This window comes from Pollicipes pollicipes, unplaced genomic scaffold (assembly GCF_011947565.3).
Source record: "Pollicipes pollicipes isolate AB1234 unplaced genomic scaffold, Ppol_2.1 Scaffold_7261;HRSCAF=8764_pilon_pilon_pilon, whole genome shotgun sequence".
Classification (NCBI taxonomy): domain Eukaryota; kingdom Metazoa; phylum Arthropoda; class Thecostraca; order Pollicipedomorpha; family Pollicipedidae; genus Pollicipes; species Pollicipes pollicipes.
This window is the reverse complement of record NW_023597054.1, coordinates 35625214-35641488: the sequence shown is the minus strand read 5'-3', so window position 1 is coordinate 35641488 and position 16275 is coordinate 35625214.

The following is a 16275-nucleotide window of genomic DNA, read 5'->3' as shown; positions in this document are numbered from 1 at the left end:
CCAATCTGTTGTAGGTTGGCTATGCGTTACAACTGGTATGCATGGCATTTCGCAACTCAATTTGTTCCAAATGGCTCCTGGCGGGAAAATGCACAAATTCGTATGACACAATTTCTGTGTAAGCCAACGTTCGCATTGCATCGCGCGCTGTACCGGTTGTACTCCGCAGGGGCACCGGCTTCGGTTGGTGTAGGGGACTAGCGCCCCCTCGGGTCCCAGCTCCGGTAACGGGTGGACAGCGCAAGCTGTCCTCTCAGGGCGTAGCGACCCTGCCGGTACGTGAGCTCCTGCTCCTTGTCCCGCCCGCTTCCTGCGCATTACCCGCTTGCCCGCATCCAGCCCTATCACCAATCCTCATCCTCGTTTTATCGGGGTCGCCGTGCCCCCTCGCCCACGTCCCCGGGTTGATCGGATCCTGGTGGCTGAGGGGCGCGTCGTGCGGGCTAGTCACGGCGCGTCCCAACACTCCACTCTGGCCAGGATATCCGGGGGCGTGGAGGGCCCGTGGGGCCCCACACGGGTCTAGCGGCTTGTCGCTCGCGTAGCGGTTGGGTGCTTCTTGCAGGTTTCCACTTGGGCGCCTGGCCGCGCGCAGCGGCTTAAGGAGTCAAGGGGCGGCAACGCTGAACCACGGTCAGGACGAGGAGGGGTCTCCCTGGTTACACCTGGCCGTGTGGGAGGCGTCGTTCGCCCCGTATAGCATCCGGGTATCCCTGGCGGCACCATTACCCCCTGGGGGAGTGGGCCGTCCTCCAGTTGGGCTCCGAGGTGGGTGGGGAGCCTCGGTGCCGAAACGCTAAAACCTAACATGCGTGGCAACTTTAATCTAAAAAAAAACACCCGCACCCCGAAAGGCGGGGCGGACTGAGACTACAGGTGGTAGTACGTCAGCGCCTACCCCTCGAATCTTGATTTTCCGAAGCGTCGAGAAGCCGCTGTCGTCCCTTCCGCCCTTTCAAAGGCGAAATGGGTGTGATCGGTTTGGAAAGGTGCTCCGATGCGATACGCTCAAGGACGGTTGGATCGAGGTTAAGTTCCAGAACGGAGAGGAGGCGAAACGGGCTAGGACCTCGGTTTGTGTACTGTGTGCGGGATGCAGAGGGGAAAAAGGACATGTCAGTGGCGATGACTGTGGAGGTCCATAGGACAAAGAACTAGTCAACGGGTATCATCAACTGTTTTGACCTGAGAGATGTCAGTGATGAGGAAATAGTCGATGGTCTCGCTGAGTTCGGGGTAACAGGTGCTGGCCGCATCAAGGCGCGCAGAGGTGCGGAGCTGGTCCCCACGAACAACATCGTGCTGACTTTTTATCGTCCTGACATACCATCTGAAGTAAAGGTATGCTATGTGAAGGTGAAGGTGCGCCTTTTTATTCCGAACCCCAATGAGATGTTTTAAGTGCCAATGGTTTGGACATACAAAGGATTTCTGCCGCAACCAGCCAGCATGTGGTAAGAATGCTTCTCCGGAGCACCCGAGTGATCAGTGCACTGCAGCGAACCCATGGTGTGTGAACTGTGGGAAAAACCAGAAACCTCACTCCACTTTCGATCGTGCGTGCCTGGCGTTCGCCAGGGAGAAGGAGATCGCACTGAAAACCACAAGAACGTCTCATTTCGGGAGGCAAGGGATTTATATGGACTGAGCCACCCTAAGATATTATTGCCACAGCGGCCAAGGCTCCCGTCCCACCTGAGGTCTCCTTAGACCAGATGACTGGAACGCAATTCAGTAAACTGCTCACATCGTTCGGGCTGTCGGTTGTACTGGCGCCTCATGTGCACGCCACAGCATCGGCAATGTTGTCGTCCCCCGTCTCGTTGGCACCCTGTGCCCCCTCTGAGGCACAGGCCAGCTCGCCAGTTGTTACCTCGCCGCCTCACCCCACACCGGCGGAAAGCAGCGAGTGGACCGTAGTCCACCGGGACCGAACCTCCCGGTCTTCGCCGGTAAGCACGCGATCACCGGCTTCACAGCCGTCCTCCCCAGGAGCACCGCGTCTTACAACACTGAGTGAGACGGTGTGACGAAAACTGGATAACCTTGAGCGCCGTGAGGGCAGAGAGACGGGTGCGCGAGGCACAGCGTGCACGCCTTCAGGAGCAGGAGAGGGCGGTGGCAGGCCAGTCGGGTGTCGGGTGCGGGCCCCGGCCTGCTCCCACGGGGGAGGAAGCCCCCCCCCCCACCCCCACCACCCCCACCCCCACCCCCGAAAACGTGTGGAAGCTCCCTCAGGTCCCTCCGACTCGCAGATAGACCCGTTTATGGGTCCTCCGCCACCACCGCCACCTAGAACCACGGCGCCGTCGGCGCCGGCCCAGCTTAGGACGGGGCGCCCAGAAAAGCGTGGTCCACCGGGGCCGATTTCGCCAACAGATGGCGGTAGTCCCCGGATCCAGCACAGGATCCGCCCGATCTCTTCGGGTTCTGAAGACAGGACCAACAACCGTGGGCCAGGCTCTAGCGCTGCTGAGCTCTTTTAAAACCTAACAGTGCTTTTTAAAGCCTCCTCATTCAGTCAGTTTTACAGTGCAACTGTAGAGGTGTAAGGTCAAGCACCCAGTACTGCAGGCAGTTTTAAGCTCGCACTACCCGGTAGCTGTGTGTCTCCAGGAGACCAAGTTGGCGCCTGATGCGGCCTTCAGCCTGAAATGGTACACTACCTTCCGCACTGACACGCCAACAGACACCGTTGCTTACGGTGGCGTTCTGTTGGCTGTATACCAGAGCTGTACCCACACGGCGTCTGGTGTTAAGAACATACTTGCAAGTTGTCGCAGCAACGGTGAATTTCAACCGCCGCACTATAACTGTCTGCTCTCTCTACTTGCCGCCTGGGGTTTCATTTCCATCTGGAGGACTACGAGAGATAGTCTCTCAACTTCCTTCCCCTCTACTCGTTTTAGGCGATTTTAATGCACATCACACTGTGAGGAGGTGTGCTTCCACGCACACTCGCGGTAGGCTAGGTGAGGCTTTCGTGCGTGAGTAAGGTTCGTGTGTTTTAAATCCAGGAGCAAGAACGCATTTTACATTGCCATTAGGACAATCGTCAGTGCTAGACCTGAACATTTGTAGTCCGCAGTTGGTACCACACTTCACCTGGGATGCTTCAGAGAACCCCCTTGGAAGTGACCATTTTCCGGTCTGAGTTCGTTACCGTAGTGGTACGGTTCTTGGTACTCGACCGCGGCGTTGGAATTTCAAGAAGGCGGGCTTGAGTGGATTTCAGACCCGCCTGGAGGAAACCTTTTCTAACGATTTCGACTCCGCAACTCCGACCACGAAGGAATTTACGTCTCCCGTTTTGGATGCGGCGAAAGGATGCATTCCGCGCACCTCTGGATGCCCTCACCGCACTCCTGTACCTTGGTGGAACGACGAGTGTCGCGACGCTATTCGTGCACGTCGGAGAGCTTTTAGGGCTTTTGACCGGCACAGCAGCACATTAAACCTCATGGCTTTCAGGCAAGCACGAGCGGCCGCACGCCGCACTATACGAGAGGCGAACGTGCATCATGGCGCAGCTACGTCAACTCACTGAATCGCCACACGCCGACGTCACATGTATGGGGCCGCATTAAAAGAATCGTCTGACTGCATCCACCAGTTTCCCTTCCCGTACTGCGAGTGGGAATTCAAGACATCACTGACCCAGGTGATGTCGCGGAAGCCATTGGGGAAGCCTTTTCAGACCGTTACCGAAATGGCGCCTGCGATCCACGGTTTTTGCGGCACCGGGCGCGATGTGGAACTTTCGCAAGTTAATTTTATGCAGAGGACATCCTGACGTACAAGAAGCGTTTCACTATGATGGAACTTGAATCGGCCATTCGCTCGCTGCGTAGTGTAGCAGAGGGGCACGACCTCATCCACAATGATATGGCACGGCATTTTCCTCCCCCCCCCCCCCCCCCCCTGTGTACTACGAGCGTTGCTGGCACTTTTCAACCGTATATGGAAGTCATGTAACTTCCCCCCAGCCTGGCGAGAGGCCATAGTAGTGTTTATTTTAAAGCCGGGGAAAAGTGGAACGAACGCCCTTGACTATCGCGCGATCACCCTCACATTTTCGCTTCGTAAGCTCATGGAACGAATGGTGAATTTGCGGCTGTCGTGGACTTTAGAACCTCAGAACTTTTTCACGAGTGATCAGTGCGATTTCCGTACGAACAGGAGCACGATTGGCCACATTTTAACTCTTGATACCGTAGTGCGAGCCGGTTTTATTAGCAAACGTCATACCGGCGCCACCTTTTTTGATATAGAAAAAGCTTATGATACGACATGGAGACCTGGAATTCTGATGAAGTTACTCGATTGTGGCGTCCGCGGTCACGTGGGAAAGTTTTTATAACACTTTGACTGACAGATTCTTTCGGGTGCGTGTTGGTTCTTATCACTCCGACAGGTATCCGCAGGATAATGGTGTGCCTGAGGACAGCGTATTAAGTGTCATTTTTCGCCGTGATGATTAACGACATAGGAGACACGCTTCCACATGGGATCAGCCGTTCTCTGTTCGTAGACGACTTTGCTATTTGGCTTAGCTCATCGACCACTCGCACGATGGAGCGACAGCTGCAGCCGGCTGTCACACGTCTGGAGAAGTGGAGTGTGCTCAATGGTTTCCAGTTTTCCACATCGAAGACAACTGCGGTCCATTTCTGTCGTCGTCGCCGTCACTGTCCTGAAATGGAAATCAGGCTGTATGGGCAACGCGTCGCCAATGACAGTACCGTGAAATTTATCGGTATGCAATTTGATCGATGCCTAACGTACCGTGAGCACATTAGAAATCTCCGCAACAAATGTTTAAAATCTCTTAACATCCTCAGGTGCGTAGGACGTAAATCATACGGTGCTGATAGGAGGACACTGTTACACCTATAGCGTTCCCTGATTCGTTCAAAATTTGGACTACGACTGTTTTATCTATGACGGTTCTTCAGACCTGATCAAACGTACTTTGAACACGGTGCATCACGCCGCACTACGTATCGCGACAGGGGCTTTTCGAACATCGCCCATAGATAGTCTTCTGGTGGAGGCTCACGAGCCCCTACTAGCATTGCGAAGGCAGATGCTGAGACTGCGCTACACGTGCAAGCTGGCGCAGTTCCCAGATCCTCCCACCTACAAAGCAGTGTTGTCGCGTAGCTTGCGAAGGCTTTTTCTACGTTAACGGTCCCCACAAACTTCTCCCTTTTGTGTGCGTATGAGAGAACTTTTAGACGCGAGCGGCCTCAATCTACGACGTGTCATCAGACCTAAACCCATGAAGACTGCTCCGTGGGAGCTAGCATCGCCAAGAGTGGATGTTTCGCTATCAAACATGCAAAAGCACTGCGTTCCCATAACGGAACTCAAAGGTGCAGCCTTAAAGCACGTGGTCTCCTTTGACGGGTACATGATGACTTACACAGATGGTTCGAAGACGGATGCAGGTGTAGGGTGCGCTCTTGTGAGCGGATCCACAACCCGGTCATTCACATTGTCTTCACACGCGTCGGTCTACACTTCCGAACTTATAGCCATCAGCAAAGCTCTATGTTTTATTGAAGTGGACGATAGCAATCTGCATTTGATTCTTTCCGACTCCTTAAGCAGTCTCTTGGCTGTTGGCGGCTTCTCCTCGTCGAATCCACTGGTCCAGGACATTCAATCGCGTCTTAGCTCACTGGATCGAGCGAGAAAAACGGTCATACTATGCTGGATCCCAAGTGACGTGGGGATCTGCGGAAATGATCTTGCTGACGCGGCAGCAAAGCGCGCTAAGACAGGGACACGCATTCCTATAGCACCACTACCAGCTCAAGACATGTACCCCGCAGTGTCGTCGTTTATGCAGAAGCGATGGCAGTTCCACTGGAACCCGGCGAGCGCCAACAAGCTACAGCCCATGAAACCCCGGATTGGACTATGGCAGTCTTGTTTTCGGGACAGTCGGAGGGAAGAAGTTGCTTTTTGCCGGTTACGCATAGGCCACACATATGCTACGCACCGTCACCTGCTATTGGCTGGCAACAGACCATGCTGCAGTCGATGCTCTGACCCGCTGACCGTGCATCACATACTGGTCGCTTGCCGTCACCTTACTGCAACGAGAGCGCAGTTTTTCGGACACTACTTCCAGAGTCGTACGCCATGTGACTTTTTAGGGGATTCATCGCACGCTGTCGACTTTGGTAAGGTGCTCCAGTTTTTTCGCACTATAAATTTTCCAGTAATCTTTTCATCTCGATACCAGGCCTGATCATCAAAGCTTTATAGGGTGACTTGACTGATGCACTTGCCTGATTGGCGGCTCTGCATAAATTGATAGTTATGGGCGCTGCATGACCTACAGCAGTCGATGCGCCCTAAAACCTTAAATCATGATCATCATGTGCCGGTTGTAATGGGAACGTATGTTTTCTCCAATACGAACAATAAACGCGTCCAGATTTACAAAAGCGCCATCTATGCAGCTCTAAGCAAACGTTTTAAAGTCAGCCGCTAGGATCGCTAGTGATCGTCGTGGCCCCGCTCCGGGTCGGAATGTGTGGTGTTTTATCTGTTTTTAAATGCGTTCTCATATTCCCAGAGCATTTCAGTTTTATTATTGGAGACGCATCCTAGTGAATGGCCGTGATCTGCGATAGCTTCGTTAGCATTGAAGGTCACCATCAGGGCGGCTTCGTAAATAGGCTTACATATCTACTTCCCCATTAGTTTCTGAAATGCTTGGCTTCTGGCGAATCCTCAGTGAGTGACCTGCTTTAATTCTCTGTGGCCTTTCCAGGGTTTGAAGCTTGAAGTTACCGCATACGGATAAAAATGCGCTCAAGAACATCTTTTTGGGAACGCCATTCAGTTTATTGTTTGTTGGTACACTGAAACTGATGTGTGTATTGGACGAGTGCTGAATTGAAAAGCACGTCATCATGGTGCACACAACTCATCATATTTGCGCTATTTTTGTCGAAGCACATTTCCTTGTGCTTTGAAGCCTGGCGGATTCAAAGGACTTGACACCTGTTGCCTGTGCTGCAACATGTAGGGCATAGTCGTGGCACGTCGAGGACAGTTGAAAAATACTGGGGTAACATAAACATAGAAACGTCCATTTGGCACAAGGAAAGTGTGACGTCCACCATTTTGTAGCAGGACACGCGTCGTGGATGTCACTTTACGTCACCACAAGCGCATAAGTCGTCATTTGTTGTCCAGTGTCGTGCGGAAGGCAGCTGGAGCCGTGGTGACAGCGTTCTTGATTACTATGTCCACCCAATTAACAACATTCGCCTCCAACGAATAGCGATAAGTAACCTAGGTTGCCTGTAGTCTGTTTATGGTACAAGTCACGCAGGTGTAGTAAAAGCGTATCTTTGTGCTCAACAAAATTATAAAGAGATCAAATTGCCGTCAGCAGTGAAGCGCGATACCAACGTGGCCTAAAATAGCCATGAAGGGCTCCAGGACTCAAACCCTGGAAAGGCCACGGAGACTTTAAGCAAGCCACTCACTGAGGATTCGCCAGAAGCCAAACATTTCAGAAGCTAGTGGGGAAGTGGGTATGTAAACCTACTTACAAAGTAGGGCCATATAGGGTGATCAGTCTTTGGCTTGACTCGGCGCATCACCGAAATTCTCTCAAACCGCCGCAATTTTCAATATCATGCCCACACAACACAAACGGGCATTCATGAGGTGTTCTTCGAAAAATGTCACGATAACTGCTGCCGCTAGAAATGCAGGCGTACCAGCTCTAGATCATGATATAGTCCAGTCAACAACAAAAACTCGGGAAGAGCAGATTACAGGTTAAAGGACTTTTGGGCTTAAGGACTTTTAGGTTCGGCCTCGATCTGCAGCTGGATTTATTTTCCTCTACCGCGACAAAAACAAATGGCGAAGAATTTCGACGACCGGGCAGCTGAGTATATCGCAGAATTCCAACCGGTGGAAGGCGGCACTGTGGGATAAGGTGCAGTATTCGGCTTTCCTCGAGGTCATGTTCCCTCACGAGAAGGCCTTGTGCGCTCCGATCTCAATGTAGTGTACGCGAATGCACCAGCGGTGATTTCGTAATACTGACCTTTCCATAGTATTAGTTCACCACTACGGTCCACCAGCGTCCTCACCACTATGAGAAATAGTCTTCCGGTGGACCCAAGACCCTAGAACAGAGGTGAACCTTAGTCTGCCCTGTTTTGAACACTGCTGTCGCGAGTGAACTGCGTGTGATGAACACTATAAATGGCGACGAGGATGGGATCTCGCGCTTAGTCGATAGCCACTGTTTTCTATCAGTGCTGGTATTCTTGCCAGGCGGATTAATCATACGCGAAGCGGAAAAATGAGCCTGGACGATATGCAGCCTCCTGCGCCATTTTTGCCCACGCCGGGGAAGCCGATCGTCGACTGGCTTACGTGGGAACGAAAATTCCAGAACTACCTTCTCGCCATCTTCGGAGAAAGCTTCAGCCTCGCTCGCCAGCGCGCCGTGCCCCTCCACTGTGTCGGAGATGAGGCGTAGTGCCTTTTTGGCACCCTTCTCCCAGGCGTTAAGACTGACAGCGAAACAGACTTTGACTTGGCATTGCACCAATTGCGTGAGTTTTGTACGCCACACACCAATGTGACAGTGGAAACGTTTGCCTTCCGCCAGCGTGGCCAACTGGTGGATGAGTCCACTGCAGACTTTGTGTCCGCCCTACGGGGTCTGGCCAAATCATGTGCATTCGGTGCCATGACCGATGAACTCATTCGTGATGTGGTTGTGGAGACGACTGCACCACAGGCTACGAGAGAGGTACTCACAGGATAAGGACCTCACGCTGGAGAAGGTGCTGCTACTTGCAGAGGCCTTTGAACGCTCCCTGCGGGAAGCTGCTGTCATGGCCCCACCTGTCACCCAGCTCGGAACTGTGGCCAAGGTGACCACGGCCTCCAGACCCCACATGCCAGGTGGGTCTTCACCCAGCCCAGCCAGCCCGTGCACCAACTGCGGACGCAAGGACCACTAGCCCAGGGCCGAGACGTATCCTGCCAGGCGAATCACCTGCCACAGATGTGGACGCAAGGGGCACTTCTCATCCTGGTGTCGCAGCAAGGAGAAACCGCAAGGCCCTAACAAGCCAACCTGCAAGGAACTCCAGGCACAGTCCTGCTCCACACACATCAACTCCTCCAAGATGATCTGCACAGTGTCTGTCACTGCTGGTGCAGGCGTCCAGCGAGACGTGTCACTCCAGGTCGACACTGACGCCACCCGCTCCATCCTCAGCATGGATCTGGCGCGTAAGCTGTTCAAGGGTGAAGTCCATTCGCCAAAGTTCAACGTCAAAGTCCACTCGACTCTACCTCTGCAAACCTGCGCGGCCTACCATCCGACCAGGAGACATGGTCCGTGTTCGGCGACCTGGACACACGCCCAAGAACCTGTCGCGGTTCGGGGCGACACAGACGGTGGTCCGGCGCGTCGGCAGCGCGACGTATCTCCTGCTGGACGGAACGCGATGGGACTCGTTACACCTGGCGGCCGTACCCGCAACCAGTCCGGCCGTGACGCCTGACGGAGACTCATGACGTCATGACTCGACATGACGGAGACCCACCTGCCTCCGGAGTCGACAGTCCACCGCCGACAGTCCACCGCCGACTTCGGTGGACCAGCACGAGGCTCAGCACGCAGCACCAGCGGCTCGGCCAACGCCGCCCCGCGTGAGGCTTCACGAGCGGCTCAGCCCGTCGCACCAGGGTCCCCGGCTCCAGATGGACGCCCGTCGTCCATTCGAGCCCAGACGGGCACACCGCGCGGCGCCGGCAGAGAGCTGCCGCCGTCCTCTTTCGGCCGACGACGGTTCCAGTCGCGAAAGCTAGGCAGCTGGCCGCTGCCGAGCCCCGCTCAGACCCGCGAGCTGGTGTATCACTTGCCGTCGAAATTCGTTGTCATTCCTTGTTTAAGTACCGCGCGTGCCTCAACTTAATGCGTCGGGACATGTAGTGTACGCGAATGCACCAGCGGGGATTTCGTAACACTGACCTTTCCATAGTATTAGTTTACCACTATGGTACAACAGCGTCCTTACCACTATGAGAAATAGAGTTCCGGTGGGCCTTCGTCTGCCCTGTTTTGAACACTGGTGTCACGAGTGAACTGCGTGTGACGAACACTATACTCAACCCCAACCATCACCAATACCACACCGCCCAGCGTACCTTAAACATACTCCAAGCCTGGCGCTACATACGCAGCCCAGTGGGCGCTGAGTGCCTTTCACCATGCCCGGTATTTACTGTATGGGTTTCTGTGCCGCCATTGAAAGATAAGAGAAAGAAATTGGGTTTCGAATTGAGGTCAGATTAACTTAAAGCGGAATGTACAGATGCTGGAACGAAAGTGGTGATGGTGTTTTGGAGGAAGATGCATTGGGGCCACGGAGAGGTTGAATCACAGGGCTGTTTGAAGGAAAAAAACATACCAGTTTATATAAAGCCTCATTTCATGCCCAGAAAAACGTTGCCAATTAGGTTTGGATGCACCCCAAAGTCAAAAGACTGGTCTTCATGTTTTGACGAGCCTAATGTATGCGAAACTTTAGCTTAATTTAGCGAAATATCAAACTAAATAATGATAAACTGAATAGCGAAATTTCATACCGTTTGGACAATGAGCCGACATTTGTTCATGTCAAAATTACCCGGCCCAAATCTTGCCGATACACTAGCCGTTTCCGTTGCTATTTTCATAAAGAAGCTCCACGTGTTACCCGTTGTGTTTAAGGCACCGAATACGCGCATCTTTTAACGCATGCGTCTGCCGCTTTTTGAACAATAGTATAATGGTTTACGAAAGGATTCCATACCACTATGCTTGTTGGTGTTCCTCAATTTCGTAGTACTGGAACCGTACACAAATTTGTATCTGAGCATTGGTACACACCTTCTTTTTTAGCAGCAATTCAATATTTTTGCGCCTAGAGTGTGCAGGGGTTTTTCATTGCTGTATAATTATCAGCAGCAGCTTTTTGAACTGCAAAATTCCATCCAAGCAATGTAGCATGGACTTTAATTGTGTATGAGAATCATAAACCTTTCCAAAGGGTCTGTAATAAGAGCCTTGTCTGACCGCGCTCAGACTCAAGGCCAATCCAGGGCCAGGACTTGCATTCACGCTTTTACGTCGGAAGGGTATCGGGCCAAAAGGCACAAGGCAGCTCTAAGAAGGGCCGCGGGGAGCCTCTTTTGCAACCCATTATAGGCTCATTTACATGCAGGTGAGGTCATGTATAAGACTGACTCGCTTTTGAAAGCAGGTGAGGTCCTTTTCGTAACCAGATGACCTTTGAGCGGCAAACCGTGTCCTGTGCAAATTAGAGGACCGCGAGTGCGTAGAGGGTCGTGCGGATGTGAGGGCTCTGAACGCCTTAAAGGCCCTGAGCGGACCATGGAGCCCCTGAGAACCCAGGAGCATCTCGGTGGTCAGATGGCTCTTCAGTGGCCAGAGTGAGCCTTGGACGTTAAGAGGGGCCCGGGTGGTTAAAGGGCCCCACGAGCAGTCAGAAACGCTCTTGGGTGGTAAAAGAGGCATCTGATGGCCAAAAGGGCTCTGAGTAGCCAAACTGATCCCGATTGTCCAGAGGGTCGTAAGGATCTATATGCTCTGGCGACCGAGCGGGTCACTGAGCGGCCCGTGGGACCTCGGGAGCCGGACGAGCACTTGGTGGCCAGAAGTACCCATGAAAGATCAAAGGTTGCCTTTCTTGGGCCTGGGCGGTCAGAAAAGCCCCTGAGCGATCAGAGGGGATCACCACCTACCAGAGGCCTCTTAGTAGCCAGAGAATCCCTCAGTGGTCAGAAGAACCCTGATCAGCTAGAACGGTCCGTGAGCGCAAAAAAGGTCAGAGAGAGGTCAATGCTTGCCCTGAAAGGTCAGGGATCCTGGATACGTCCGAAGTTACCTCGTGTGTGGAAGGGACCTTAAAATGCCAGAGGGGCACTCAGTAGTTATAAAGGCCCTAAAGCGGGAAAGTGCCCACGGTGGCCAGTAAAGACTAACTGACATGTGAGAGGGGGACAGGGCGGCTAGAGGTTAGAGGAGAGGAGGCTAGAGGTAGAGGTAGAGGTAGAGGAGGCTAGAATGGGCCTACTGAGCACACTGAAACCTGCTGTTGAGAACGCACGCTGATAGTTTTCTTGTGCAGATATAGCATGGTCTCCCTGAAGATACATTCGTTGCATAGTCACATCTGAGACCAGTTTGTCACGTGATAAGACGATGAAAAAACGGGCCCCTAGCGGACACTTCGAGAAACTTCAAATTCTTTTCAAAGTTTTCAGCGTGCCGCAGAAAACATTTTCAGAGTCCTCACAAACTTGACAAAGCTATCGGCGTGCCGACATCAGTGGCATACCATGCCCGCAAAATAATAATTTTTCATAAGTTAATTATCAGGGAAATGTGGTTTCCATACCAATACAGATTTCACGTAGGACAGAGGGTGTCTGTCTTCACGTATGTATAGGGGTGTCGACTTGTATTCTTTTGTGAGCGTCCTGCCCCCCCCCCCCCTACCCACCCAGCGTTGGTTGCCCCCAGCCATTTTTTGGCTGAAATGCTTCAAAGGGCGAAGGTAAAAGATGAATATCCCACAAACGCTATCTTTTATATCTTTCTGCGTGGTGGCGTCGGCATGGAGGATGCAGCGCGCATCTTGATCCCCGTAACCTTAAAACTATTTCCGCAAATGATGGATGCCTTTAGATAAGGGGAGCTAAACCCTTTTATGGCTTATGTTTGCCTTTTTTCCCCGTCATACACAACTCCAGATGCTGGTTCTCGCAACTATAACATATTACTGACACCATTGATGAACTGGTCTCGTGGAGACTTGTATGCCAAGCGTCATTTTATCTCCAACGCAAGAAAGGCTACCAACCTAGCATTGTTTTGCTTGAAATGCGGCTTTCTTTACCGTATGGTCTCATGGGAAAATAAAATCGTATTCAAAATGATATTTTTGGTACAGCATCGTTACTTCAGAATGTCTTTAAGAGGCTCCATCAAAAAGCTCAGCTGTGAAATGGGACACACAATACACATAACAGAAAGCATAAAGTTTGCTGGGGCATATTTTTAGCAGAATTCTGTGCTGAACTAATTTGCTGCATTCACTCCAAACCACCATCCTATTCTTGAAATGAAGGTTTAACTGACCCATTCTGCCTCGGGCCCTTTTTGAAATAGTACGAAAGGACCTTCACCGTGGCATGCGCTCACACGACTCTCGGCGGCCTGTGATCAGGCTGTCGCTCTCAATTCAGCAGCCAAAAGCAGCCAAATTTCGGCGAGCCATGGACGAACGCTTGTCTTGCAAGGCGAACCTTCCCCGACGCGATTTGCTGCAGCACGAACGAGATCAGCATAACTTCAGTTGACGTCAGCCCAACCAAAGTTGCGTTTCGGCGGCGGCGATTGGTGCGTCTTCGGAACAATATAGTTTTGGCGAGCATTTTGCGTGTTGCGGCCAATGGGTTTGACGAAAAGCAATGCTTGTTAAGCGCCACATCGCTAGTGTTTTTGCCAAAGATATTACCTTTATCAGATATCCTCTGATATCACCTTAACATCAGCCTTGAACAGTTGATCTCCATTTAATGTATGCCACAATTGATAATAGCGTTGGCATTGTTTTTATACATCTTTAAACCCACACTTGCTCCACACTTTTTGCGACAAAAATGCAGGAAAGTTTCAGTTTCTTCTGGAATTCTCTGATCATTGGATTTCAAAATGTTTAGCTGCATCCTCTTAGAATTTCCAGGGAATTCATAGATTTGGGTGTAAATGAAACCTCAAACTGCAAAAGAGCAGAATGCATCGCCGTACGCAGCAGAAAATGTTATCATTAAATAATGCGCAACGCAGTTAAGTGGAAGTCGCTTTGTGGGCTGGTCTCTTGCCACTTTGCAATGTTGAGGGAGAGCTAGCCCGCATGAAATTGAAATGTTTTACAAAATAAGGCCTACATCCTTTTCATGGACGTTTACACACGCCTCAGACGCACAACAGTTAAACACGCGCACGAGTCATCGTTTGATTGCGACGCGCTCGGTAGGAGAGGGGAAAATTGACCCCTGAGGTAAAAATTGATAATAAAATAAAATAGATAAATATATATCTAATAAATAATAAAACTGACAATGGAACCAGAAACACTACATTCACGAGGAACGCAGGCCTGCGTATGAACCCACTTGTGACAAATTTTGAGATAGACTAGGTCAAAATACCTGTGAACCTTTGGGAAAAAATGAGGTCAAACTCCAGATCGGTATGCGAAGTACCTCCAGACCTCCTCAAGAAATCGCCTTAACCTTAGATGTCTGTTCTAATGATGACCTCTGGCCTGCGAGAAGTTCAAATAAGCTGTCAGTTGACGTCCCTGTGATAAAAAAATCGAAAGGAGCATGACAAATTGCTCCATGAAGCACGTTTTTCAGTGAAAAGCCGTTTTGTTTTGACCTCGGTCCGATCTTTACACTGACCGAAGTTCAGTGGAATTGGCCGTAATCGTAACCTCAACTGGCTTATTGTCTAAGAAAGTATTTCAGTGATTTATGGCTACGCTTAAAGAGAGTGTCCCATCTAGAGGCATATTTAAAGAGTACTCTAGTCAGACCTAAGGACTAATTCTTTTTAATAGCACTGGGCAGCAATACTGCAGTAACGCCAAGACTTAAAAAATAAATAATTGTAATTATTTTCGAGTCCGAATTGCGCTATCAACGCTTTGTAACAGCATTACGCCTCTCCCCGGTATTCACGACCATCATCGTCATGACGACTACCGTGCGCACTTCTGCTGGTGCAAATAAAAGAACGCTTGTGATTGGCCCAGCGAGCAAGGGCCTACTACCGAATAGCGCATTGGTTGAAGTTTGAACCAGTGAGTCACATGAAGCACGTGGTACTCTTATTTTCAAAGCTAATGTGTGCCTCGGAACAAGCCACTATGTTAAACGTCGTAGAGAAGTAAGCAAAACCTTTGACATAACGTTTCGCTGAGTTTACGAAATAATAGCGTCATGCTCACATATCTTTTCGTCTAAGCAAACTGTTTCAAGCTATGGTAGCGTTTATTACACAAAAGTTTTGACACATCAATGTACCGCAAAATATTTCAGAGCGCACACGTTGGAAAAGCAAGACAAATTACATTAATTTCTTTCGTATTGGTAAGCATGGAGTAACATGCGATTTCTCCTCCAGGGTTGTCTGTTTCAAATCAAAGTTCTGAACCATTCAGAAGTATTTAGAGAAAACTCGTGCTGCCGATCAAACCGTACGCGTCTGATATGACAATGAGTGAAAAATAAAAAAGCAGGATGCTCCCTTTAACAATGCGTTGTCGCATCAGCTTGAACCATTCGACAGCAGTTGTCTGCTGATAGTCGTGGCCTGACTTGTGCCTGCAATGGGTCAGCGCCCTGATCATATACATTAAACTTCACATGCTTAAAGGCCCGTTATTCGATTGTCTACAGCTATGCAAACTTTGGCGCGGCGTAGCGGCGCCAAAATCTCATCGCTAATGTAAAATTCCGCATGGAAGCGCAGGATTGCTGTATAAAGCTGTGCACCTGCCAGCGCTAGACCGACAACGCCGCACCGGTCATTAATTATTTTGGAAAACCTTTGGAAGTGGGAGGGGCGAAAGTGAATCCCGACCTGAGTGCATGTTAACGATAGCTAGGCATGTGGGAGCCCTATTCAAGGCTTACGCATTTTATACATAGCAATTACAGCAAACGCATCCTCATATAGATAAGACAGTAGAATAGCCTTATTCCTGGTAGAGAGACCAGAAGAATGGAGGTACAAATGCGTTGATATTTCGGCAGTACGCCCTTACATAAATCCATAGCAGTAACAAATGTGCTACCACTATCCGTTCCGATAAAGGCATGCTGTCAAAATGGCAATACGTCTGTTCTTCCATTCTACTGTTGTTATTTTTTTCTACGAGGAATAAGGCTACTATTTCTGTGCATATGCGCGATGTTCCTCGCAAACGCACTTCACAGCTCACGTAAACTCATCCTCATCGTTGTTTTCACACCGCATGTTTAGCTATTCAACGAAAGCAGTTTGCTTTTAGCCTAAATACCATGCAAGCATTTGTTACTGTCAGTTTTGATGTCATGGTAAAAAGTCTAGTTGAAAAATGTGTCACAGTGCCAAATGGAGGCCAACATGTTTCGCACACCGTTTGCATGTCATAG